Here is an 11,800-nt window from a genome sequence, read left to right as displayed (position 1 = left end):
TCACAAGACATGGAATATACTGTAGGATACACTTTTATGATTTTTTTTTTTTGTCATTTTCTTTGTTCACTTTCATTATTGAAAAGAATGGCCAGGATATTCTTCACAAACTCACTTTTTGCATTTGACACACACACAAAAAAAGGAAGTTTGAAACACCACATTTGAATATTCTGATGAGAACAGTACGACTGATTTTGTGATCAGAAACACATGCACCAATAGCACAGGTTGTCCTCTATCTGAATTATCATTCTACATACACACACTTAGCTCTCACTCTCTTTGTTCATGTTTCTTCTCTCTTTTGAAAGCTCTAACCCATTACCAGAGTGAATAAAAGCCATCTTTAATTAGACCACAGCACCTCTGAATATTGTATTTTTCTTTTCTTCTCTTGTGTATTACACGGAAAAGACACTCATAGCTCTTCACTAACTGTATGGAACATGTTATTGTACATCATTAGCGAAGTAGGGTGAGCAATTCTTCACACAAGACACACAACCAGATGAGATCTATTAAGCTGAATAACAATGAGCAGTTAAACCATTTATAAGTTAAACTGATCAAAAGGTTTTTATTCCACAAGAATGGGCCCTTATCTGTGCTTGATAGAGCTTTTAGGATTCTTTACGTCTGGAGAACAAAAAAGCAATCTCATCACCCAAAAAATGTGTTTTGAAAGAAATGCTGATTTTTTTGGTCTTGATCGCACATTTCTGACACTGAAACCATCTTTACTTTCCCTCAATAACGGTGCCCGCATCTCCCCTCGACCATCCTCAATAACCTCAATTTCCCACTATTACTCTGTCAAAAGCTCCCAGAGGATGACAGCGGAGAACAGCGGAGCCGAGAGCACAGGCTGAAACGAGAGAGGAAGCTATCATATGACCGAGTAGGGTGGTTAATTTGCTCTAACAAAACGGAGAGGCCTATTGGGGCTCAGACAACCCTAGTTAAGGGAATAAAGGAAAACTCTGTCTGCGTGATCATCTGAAAACAATGCCGTCTTTGTGCACTCGGATGGGAGCTTTTAAATGCAGCTGAAGAGCGTGCAGACAGAAGAAATAGCGATGATGAGATGAAAGGAAATTATTAACATCCAGAGGTGCGGAGGAAATCAGCAGTGTGCCGTGAACGCAAAGAACGCAGCGGTATGTTGTCATAGCAATCTCTTACTCACATTATTCAAACGGCGCTGAGAGTGGTATCGAAAATAAACTTTACCAGTTGTAGACAAGAATGACTCCGAAGCGATTGAGGTCTTCTGTTGTTGGATGTAATAATGAACATAGCAATCGTCATTTACTCCCGACATCTGAGCCACTGAAGACGCAGTGGATTATGTTCGTTTTTGAAGGGAATGCACCCCCGATCTACATAAATGCGTCTATGTTCGCATAAATCATTCGAGATCCAGCTTCACCTACAGAATAAATGAGTGTAAGGTTTTTTTAACGAATCTTTGCAAATCGCCTTTCCTAATAATGTGCTGATTAGCAAGTTTCACGATGAATGCGGCTAAAGTAAACAGTCTCTCTGAGAGCGGCTCGGAAGAAAGGGGCGGGGGCAGCAGAGCTCATTAACATTTAAAGGAAAATGCTACAAATCTGCATGCTCTGAAAAGAGCTGTTTTTGAGTCTCTCTGAGAGCGGCTCGGAAGAGAGGGGCGGGGTCAGCAGAGCTCATTAACATTTAAAGGAAAATGCTACAAATCTGCATGCTCTGAAAAGAGCTGTTTTTGACAGGGTAAAAAAAGTGTTTTTTTACACTACCATTGAGAAATTTTAACCAAACTATGTTACAGACTTTTCATTAAGACCCTAAAGAATCATATCAACTTGTGGAAAATGGGCATCCTATGACCCCTTTAAAATATTTAGCTAATTAACATATAAATCTATCTTTTCTCACTCTGTCTCATTTTAGTGGGTTGATTTTTTTTTTTAAAGGAATGAAACCACAGATGACATTCATACTATGCGGTATATTTTCATGTCCCCATTATGTATAGTATGTCTAAATATAATTCAAGTTTTCTTGTAAAGCAATTTTACATTAAGGAAATTCTTTAATCCATCGATAATTGATGACAAGCAGGCAATACATACCAGAACTATTTGGTTATTAACATTATCCGATAGACAGCGTGGCCTAAGTGTGGAAGCTCTTTACCCAATCAGAATTAATGTAACTGCAACTTTAATTCTCACAATGTGCATTTTTTTTTCTTCAGTCAGAATTGTGAGATAAATTCTGAGGTCATATCGCACATTTCTGACTTTTTTTTCCAGATAAAAAATTAGATAAAAAGTCACAATTCTGAACAAAAAGTCAGAATTGTGAGACATAAACTTAGAATTCAGAGAAAAAAAGTCAGAATTGCAATAAAATAGTCAGAATTCTGAGTTTATATCTCACATTTTTTACTTAGTTTTTTTTTCGAGAAGTGCGAAAAAAAAAAGAAGAAAAAAAAGAATTGTGAGAGAAAAAGTCGCAATTACCTTTTTTGTTTTTTATTCCATGGTGGAAAAAAGTCAGAATTGCGAGACAAAGTTAAAATTCAGAGAAAAAAGTCAGAATTACAAGAAAAAGGTCAGAATTCTGAGTGTATATCTTGTATTTCTGACATTTTTTTCTCATAATTGCGAGAAAAAAAGTCTGAATCAAAAGATAAAAATTAGCAATTATCTTTCCTTGGCAGGAACAAAATGTCAGAACTGCACAATGTTAACTCAAATTCAAAGAAAAAGGAAAAACTAATTCTGGGTTTCTATCTTGCATTTCTGACATTTTTTTCCTAGAATTGCAAAAAGTCACCGTTACCTTTCTTATTTTTTTGTCCCATGGCAGAAACAGGCTTACATACCTAAGTGATGTCAGCGGAAAAGGAAAGTAATTTTGAAGGCCTTTTTTTTTTTTTTTACATAACATGCACTACTGCGACATTCACAATAAGGCTGTGATGAATTATGTTATGTTTGTTTGTTAATCCTGTTTGATACATTTTCAGAGCAATGGCTAAATTCCATTTTTAATTTCCCACCACTGTGTAAATAATCAGGCCTGAGGTTGAGCAGTAAATATTTCTGAATGTCTTGTATAAAATAATTTATTTAAAAGATACTAAATGACAGAATTACCCAGATAATATAATAATATAATAATGAGGGTGGCTAATATTTTTAAACAAATGTAAACTCAGGGGAAAATTTCAATGAATGATAAAGAAACTCTTTTGAGAAGTTTTTATCTGTAAATTAGAAGTACTTTAATGAGTATGTTCATAGGAAAAATAAAAGATAAAAATGTAGTTGTTTTATCAAATGTGAATGGTATACCACATTAAGACAATAGAAAATAAATGCTCTGCATATCAGCCTGATCTCTCGAGAATCAAATTTAGAGATTGCAATGAGTGTGAACTATGTGCTTCATAATAATGAAAGCCTCATGGAACTCATCAAAGGATTTATTCTGAAAACACACAGTGGCACAAATACACACACACACACACGCACACACACACACACACACACACGCACACACACAGGGGTTTTTAATTACTCTTAGTCAATGAAATTGGGATCAGTCTCTAAACTAATCTTCATGCATGTCTGGTTCAGGATGTAATATCTGTAATAGAGCAGTATGAATACTGTTACAGACTGTCTCCCACTGCTGAAATGCTTATAATTCAAATGAGACTGCTGGAGTTGTTATATTTAATTTAATCTACCAGCCTAAAAAATTATCTGCAATCAGAAGCAGATTGCGGTGATTAAAATGAAATATGTTTTAAATGTGCATTAATTTTAATGTGACAATGTGTTGTGCCAGAGATCTGCAGTCAGTCCGATGACTAACGGCTTAATTTTTAATAAAATAACACACAACTTTAATTACTGCCCCAGCAAAGGTAAAACTGACTTATAAAATATAAAAACCATATATTTATATATTTATAAAAGGGTTAGATCAAAATCACAATTGCTCTGTAATCACTATTGGATCAAGGTTAAGACCTTCAAGCCCAGCATGTTTGAGCTGACAAAAAAGGAAAAAAAAAAAATATTACAAAAGGAGAAGTGACAGATTTTAAATGATGAAAGTATTAAAAGTTAATCATTACTTCAAGTGAGATCATATCAGCTCACACTTTCTAACACATGGTTAAAACAAGAAAAATTAATCTAGGGTTTAACAGACATGAAGTGCTCGAACCATTAAACTGCCTATTATTTTATGTAACATGTCCCAGTTGTGACATATATATACATATAAAATATATAATTGTTCAACGCCTTTGTAATCAAATTAAATATTTCTTGAAGGAAACGCAAAAGTTTCAAGAGTGAACGCAAATGTATTGAAATATAGGGGCTACTTATTCCCAAAATGAGAGGTCACAAATTGTTGATGGCAACACACACACACACACACACACACACACACACAATTATATATAAAGGTATTGATTACATATAGAATTATGGGTAAGGGTCCAATATTAAATATAATGAAGTACCTGGACACTTTCGGGTTGTTTACTGATCATGTCCATTGTTAATGTGATTAACTATATCTGTGGTTCCTCTGCTAGAAGACAATAGATATGAACACCTGTGTGAACTGACCTTGGTAAAAAGTCACATTTAAAAAATGGCACAGAAATGTTCTCTGGTGTCTATGTTTTGGATCCTGCACCAACAAACCAATGATTCCCATGTGAAAAAATAAAAAATAAAAATAAACATAAAGACAGTGAGCTAGCTCTCTGTGTCAGAGGAGGCATATGGTAGACGATGGAGTGTCATATGACAAAAAGAGAGGGCCTTTTGCCAACACAAGCTCAAACTCACATTCACATCTCATGACCGCTTTGCCTTAGTAAACAGTGTGCTCTTTCTTTACCCATTCAAATTCTAGTTAAACTTGTGACTAATTTGTCTTGTACCTATGCAGACATCATGCATTCTTCACCCCTCGGGACCAGAGAGAAATTAGATTATTTCTGCACCCTGTACACAGAGAAAGGTCTTTGTAATGAAAGCTGCACATAACTTGTAATACTTGATGTGGATCATCAATCAGGCTGTAGTCTGTGAAAGGTCTCCTCCACGCTGATCCATATATCATAGAACGTTTACTTTTCTTGTAAAGAATTTAACAAACAACTCTTGTCTCATGCATATTTAAATCTCCTTACTTTTTGGATCAGGTGCCGAAAAGTTTAGTAAAGGAAAGTGTTAAAGAAAAACGTCTCAGGTTACTTATGTAACCATGGTTCCCTGAGTAGGGAACGAGACACTGCGTCCTCTAGGGGTCGCTATGGGGGAACGCCTCGTCGTGACCCGTGTCTGAAGCATACATTGAAAAAACACCAACTCGTTGGCCGGTGACAGCCATGACGGGTCAGCTGAGTTTCTCCTGAAGTCCATCACAACCTCCTTTGTCTTACTCACATTGAGGGACAGGAAGCATGCTTAACTATTTAATTCAAAGCGTTAAAATAAGAACAAAGGAACAGATGCTAATTTCAGAGGATACGGTCTGCTTTAACTCGACTCATCATGTTTTAGCTCATATTTAAATAGGCGTAATTCTGAAAGCGCATTGATGGTTTCCATTTAACTTTTATACAGCGGTCCATTTTCCTTTACCGAGCGAGATGAAACACTCAAATGCTCTTTAAGGAGTTAATTTATCACGCCGTCCATTGAAATTGAGAGGAGTGATAACCAAAATGAGAAAGGGAGAAATTGAGAAACTTTGAAAGAGAGGTATAAAAAACAATTCAGAGCTGCCCATTTTACATTATTTTTAGTTTTATGCATTTAAATATCTCAAAATATTTAACATATTATATACATACATAAAACTGAATATATATACACTTCTAAAGTTTGGAATAATTCAGTTTTTTTTTTTTCATGTTCAGCGTCCATTACTCTTGTCTTCAGTTTCATATAATCCTTCAGAAATAATTCTAATATACTGATTTGGTGCTGAAGAAACATTTCTAATTATTATCAATGATGAAAACTTTTGAGCTGCTTAATATATTTGTGAAAACCATGATGCACTACCACTGAAAAGTTTGGGGTAAGTATTTATTTTTTTTTAATAATCATTTTAACTAGCAAGGATACATTAAATTCACCAAAAATGTCATTGTCAAAAAATACATTTATAATGTTACAAAAGATTTCTGTTTCAAATAAAATCTTTTCACTGAACTTTTATCAAAGAATCCAGAAATCAATCAATCAATCAATCAATCAATCATGGTTTCCACAACACCTAATGATAATAAGAACCATTGTGAATAACTGAGCACCAATAATAATTAATAGTAACTGAGCACAAAATCAGCATATTAGAATGATTTCTGAAGGATGTGACACTGAAGACTGGAGTAATTGCTGCTGAATATTCAGCTTTTCCTTCACAGAAATAAATTACTTTTTAAAAATACATTAAAATAATATTTCAATATTTTAAATAATATTATTTTAAAATAATATTTCTATTTTTTTATCAAATGAATGCAGCCTTGAGTAACTTTTGATGTTATATATATATATATATATATATATTCTACTGAATAAACATGTTAAACTGAATATGCAGCAGGCTAAAAGAAAAGCAGGTCTGGTCTAGGCGGCGAATGAAGCCTTCTCTCTCATTCCTACCGCTGCCTGCAGCCAAAGGCTCTCATCATAAAATACGAAGCTGACAGGAGGTGTTCTGGATTAAACCTGTTTAAACAGGAGACCGTGGAGAGCAGGCGTGTCTCTACTCGTGGGCCGCTTAGGTTCACGCTGTCTGGATTAGACCCCGAACAGAGCCCACTCGCGCACATCAACACACACTGACATACGCACACACAGAGCTTAGCAAGCAATAAAGCATCTCACACCTGACACCATTTTAACCTGCCTGCTGCAAAGAGAGAGAGAGAGACAGGTAGACAGATTGAAGTGTTGCGAATGAGCACAGGTTCATCACCAACAGTAGGTGCGGATGAGGCAAGCTTGGCTAATCTAAAAGGAAAACGAAAGCAGAAAACTAAACACTCCATCATCATGGTATGGAAAATAAGACATGATGTGTGAGCATACCTTCCTTATGTAAGTGACAAGATACCTATTTATCACAAAGCATATTAAATAGGTGCCAGCTGTCCCTTTAAATACAATATTTATAAAAATGAATGTATAAATATATCTAATGCTGCCAAATGATTAATCGCATCCAAAATACAAATTTTGTTTACATAACATATGTGTGTATATTTATTTATTATGTATATATAAATACAAACACATGCATGTATATATTTAAGAAAAATATGTTATGTTTATATATGAAATATATTTATATATAATATAAAATATAAGAATATAAATATATAGATGTATATATATCTATATATTTATATTCTTATATTTGATATTATATATAAATATATTTCATATATAAACATAACATATTTTTCTTAAATATATACATGCGTGTGTTTGTATTTATATATACATAATAAATAAATATACACAATATACACACATACGTATATTATGTAAACAAAAACGTTTATTTTGGATGCGATTAATTGCGATTAATCATTTGACAGCACTAATATATACACAAATACTTTAACAATAAAAAGATGATGCCACATTTTTAACTATGCTAAAATATCAGCAAAATACAATTATTATTATTATTATCCATGTTAGTAATTTGCACATTAGTTAAATCAAAATATTTGGAAATAATTATGTTTCTTGCCCATTTTATTTATTTTATAGCATAATGTAATGTTAAAAGGCTTAAAATGCTGACCTCAAGTTTAAAGTTGCTATATTTTTTTCCTCTTTTAAAATCATGCATGTTTTAAAATCTTTTTTTTTTTTTTTTTTATGTAGAAAATGTCAACTCTCAACCTCATCAACTGTCCAACTCAATCAACAGTTCCTTTTCTGGAGGTATAAATAGATTATAACGTATTAATTTACCTCAAGATTATATATGTGATTTATTACCAAAATATATTACATAATTTATCAAATGTTTTAAATCATACAGAGATGAACATCTTAAACTAAAAAAAGGCAACTCTTTCATAGAATGACACATCTGCTGTTATCAGCTTTTTTTTTATAAAGATGGAAAATCTCCAAAACAGGCATAAATCTGTCCAGGAGTTGAGAACAGTCATGATTTTGCCTGGAAGAGTGGCTTTCAGGATGGTTCGAAGAGGCCTTTAAGGAGGAACATTCCAACCTTGCACTAATGGGTTCTTCAGACTTTAGTCAGAGCAGATAGCAACAGAAATAAGGCTGTTTAGGATAGAAGCATAATCTAATCAATATGTTGTACAGCTGTGCACCTGGGTGACGACTGTGGAGCTGAAAATACACTGAAAAAAAACCCAACTAATTTCCAAGAATATCCTCTGAACCTTGTTGTCATAGACCAGGGGTGGCGAACTCAGGTCCTGGAGAGCCGCAGCCCTGCAGAGTTCAGCTCCAACCCTAATTAAAACTCACCTGCCTGTAGCTTTCTAATAACCCTTCAGACCTTGATTAGCTTGTTCAGGTGTGTTTGATTAGGGTCGAAGCAAAACTCTGCAGGGCTGCGGCTCTCCAGGACCGACGTTCGCCACCCCTGTCCTAGAGTCTGGAAGAAGGGTGGAGAAGCTCATGGTAGTGACGTCATGGCTGTCGCCGGCCAACGAGTTGGTGTTTTTTCAATGTATGCTTCAGACACGGGTCACGACGAGGCGTCCCCCCATAGCGACCCCTAGAGGACGCAGTTCGAAGTTCCCATGAAAGGGAACCATGCAGGGCTGCGGCTCTCCAGGACAGACGTCCGCCACTCCTGTCATAGACCTTAGTCAGGGTAGTAAACACCATATTTAATTTTTACATGAATGACAACGAGGCTGTGAGGGATACATATAAGTACTAAAATCTCATTTTTGTTTACTGAAAGTTTTTTAGAAAGATGTTTTGTCAGCAGAACAATTATTAAACAACAGAAGAATCCATTGAACATCGGTCAAGAAAATATATAACCCCAATTTTATCATCTATTATCAACCTATTAAGTTTCATATCAATTACAAGTATTTCTGCTTAATAATAAGGCTGGAAATGGTTTAGCTCTTATGTATTTAACAGATATTTTATCACGCTACAATCCATCATGCTCTTTAAGGTCACAAAACTCAGGACATTTGGTTGTATCAAGGATATCAAAGGCCACTAAAGGAGATAGAGCGTTTTTGCATTTGGCTCTGGAATGGACTTCCTGATAAAGTTCAGGGCTCAAACACACTCTCCACACTAAAGCCATATTTAAAAGACATCTCTTTAGCCGAGCATTCACATAATACATCTCAGAACCTTGTGCTACAGTTACAGTACATCGGAACAAATGCACGATTATCTTTTGCTTGAAATGTTCTGAACAGCAGCTACGCTAATTATTCTCCATTTGCTTTTCTGTTTATACCTATGGATGTCCATACTGAGGTAACTAGAGATTACGCCAGCTCCAGATTGGATCCAGCCTCTTATGTACACTTCAGATGACCCCAACACCTGTGAAGAGATGACACATTTTTCTTATATTGTAATCATCATGATCAAATCATGCAATCATTGCCTTAATGTATTCATGGTTTCTGCTTAAATTAATATGTGACATTAATGGCATGATTTGTATAATCTTTGAACATTTCTTTGCCACAGTCGGCTCTCATAACAGATCACTCTTAATTGTAGTGTAGAAACATTTATTTTCTGTAATACTGCTTTGAAACGATATTCACAAATACATGTGAATTGAACTGAAAACGGTTCTTCTGTCCCTCACAGCCTTGTTTTCATTCTTATCAAAAATGAGATGTTGTGCTACCCTGACTAAGGTCTAAAAGGTCTTCCACTCTCTTTAAAAAAACGTGTGCTGATGATTCTATCCTTCACAAATTTCACTTTGATTAAAATGTATCTTCAGAAAATGTCTGTCACTTTCATCATATTAAACCAGGTCCTAACCAGTTGCAATTTTGGTTCAGTTTTGGTTTAAGGTTGCATAGCTGGTCTAGTCAGATTTATTTTATTAATATTATTTCATTTATTTATTTATTTAATATTTTTAAATGTTAATATATCTTAAAAAAAAAAAAAAAACAGGTACTGCACCAATAACACCATCAAAGTTTAAAATTAAAAATTCATAGCAACACAGCTGCGGTAGTTGCTGACAATGAAATGTGCTATAAATGAGGCATTGCAGTAAATTTTGACTGCCATCACTTTGGCATCACTGAGCAGCATGGACCAAATGCCCAACAATGCTTTGTGTATCTGACAAGGTTTTGGCAATGTTTCACAGCATACAATATTTATTATACAGTATATTCAAGAGTTTTGTTTTAGGTAATTTGTATCAACCATTTCTGTCCTGTTGTAAAGACAGCTGCACCATTATTTGCTGTAACCACTTCTCTGCACGCCAGTTTACTGATATACCTGCACCTAAAAGGCTGAACACCACTGTTCAAAAGTTTGAGGTTGGTGAGATTTCTTAATGTTTTAAAAGAAGTCTCTTAGGCTGACCAAGGCTGCATATATTTGATTAAAATACAGTAAAAACAGTAATTATGTGAAATATTACTACAATTATAAATAATTGTTTTGCATGAGCACATATAGAAATCTTTGACTTTCATTGCAGACTTTAGACTAAATTGCTCTGCCTCTAAAACAACTTTACTTTTGGCTGACATGCCCAATTCCTTTTTTTTTTAAACAAATAAAAAAATAGTAAAATATTTGCATATATTTGTTATACACAGTTTAGAGAATGTTTAGATTGTTTCGAACCAAAGCCCAAAGCAATTGAGAAAAACTGTAATACATAATGATTTAGATAGACAGACATACAGATAGATAGATTATATAATATACGGACAGACAGATAGATAGATATAATTGACAGATAGATAGATAGATAGATAGAGGCCATGTTTTAGCCTTCACTGACAGACAGTTTTCATTGTATTTCAGAATAAAATCTTTTTTTTTTTCACATATCGTGTCTAATCTTTTAGCTTAGGGCCTCTCAATAACATTTTTGAGCTCAAAGCACATAATTGACCCTGTTCTTGTACAAATCTGGGATATCTTATTCGTCTGAACCACACTGAGCAAACTCAAAGGACCTCTGAGATTCCAGGATGTCTCTGAGCCGTGCTCCAGCAGACAGAAGCTCCTTTCTGAGCAGTCTCAGAGGAACTGACTCCAGGTCAGTGTAGTATACTGGAGAAGCATCATGCTCCATCAATGAAATCCTGGCTTCCTATTTTGGACAGCTGACAGGGGAACTGCATGGCCATCTGTGATGTCACCGCATATTCTGAGCGACGGGCAAAGCAGTTATGCACAGTCAAACACACACACACATACATATATGCATACACACCGTTCCCTGTCCACAGATCCCTCTCTGCTGTCAGTCCTCATTGTGTCCGTTTACAGTTCCCTTGTTCAGAAAGCCGAAAAAGGAGCGTCTGGTTCACTGGCCACCGTCTGCTAGTGTGAGTGAATTGGTTGGGACATGGATAGCCTCATCGCTGGTCTGGAATCAGTATGGGAATCTTCAGGCAGAGATGCCACATTTAGCCCAGAGGATACATGTTGATCTCAGATCAGATTTCTCCCCAACATGACAATTAGACACAGTTTGTACACCATTTTAAAAATGTTTGGTGTCAGTAAGA

This window comes from Sinocyclocheilus anshuiensis, unplaced genomic scaffold (assembly GCF_001515605.1).
Source record: "Sinocyclocheilus anshuiensis isolate Anshui unplaced genomic scaffold, SAMN03320099.WGS_v1.1 scaffold50, whole genome shotgun sequence".
Lineage (NCBI taxonomy): Eukaryota > Metazoa > Chordata > Actinopteri > Cypriniformes > Cyprinidae > Sinocyclocheilus > Sinocyclocheilus anshuiensis.
The sequence above is the reverse complement of the archived record's forward strand: the minus strand, read 5'-3'. Positions refer to the sequence as shown.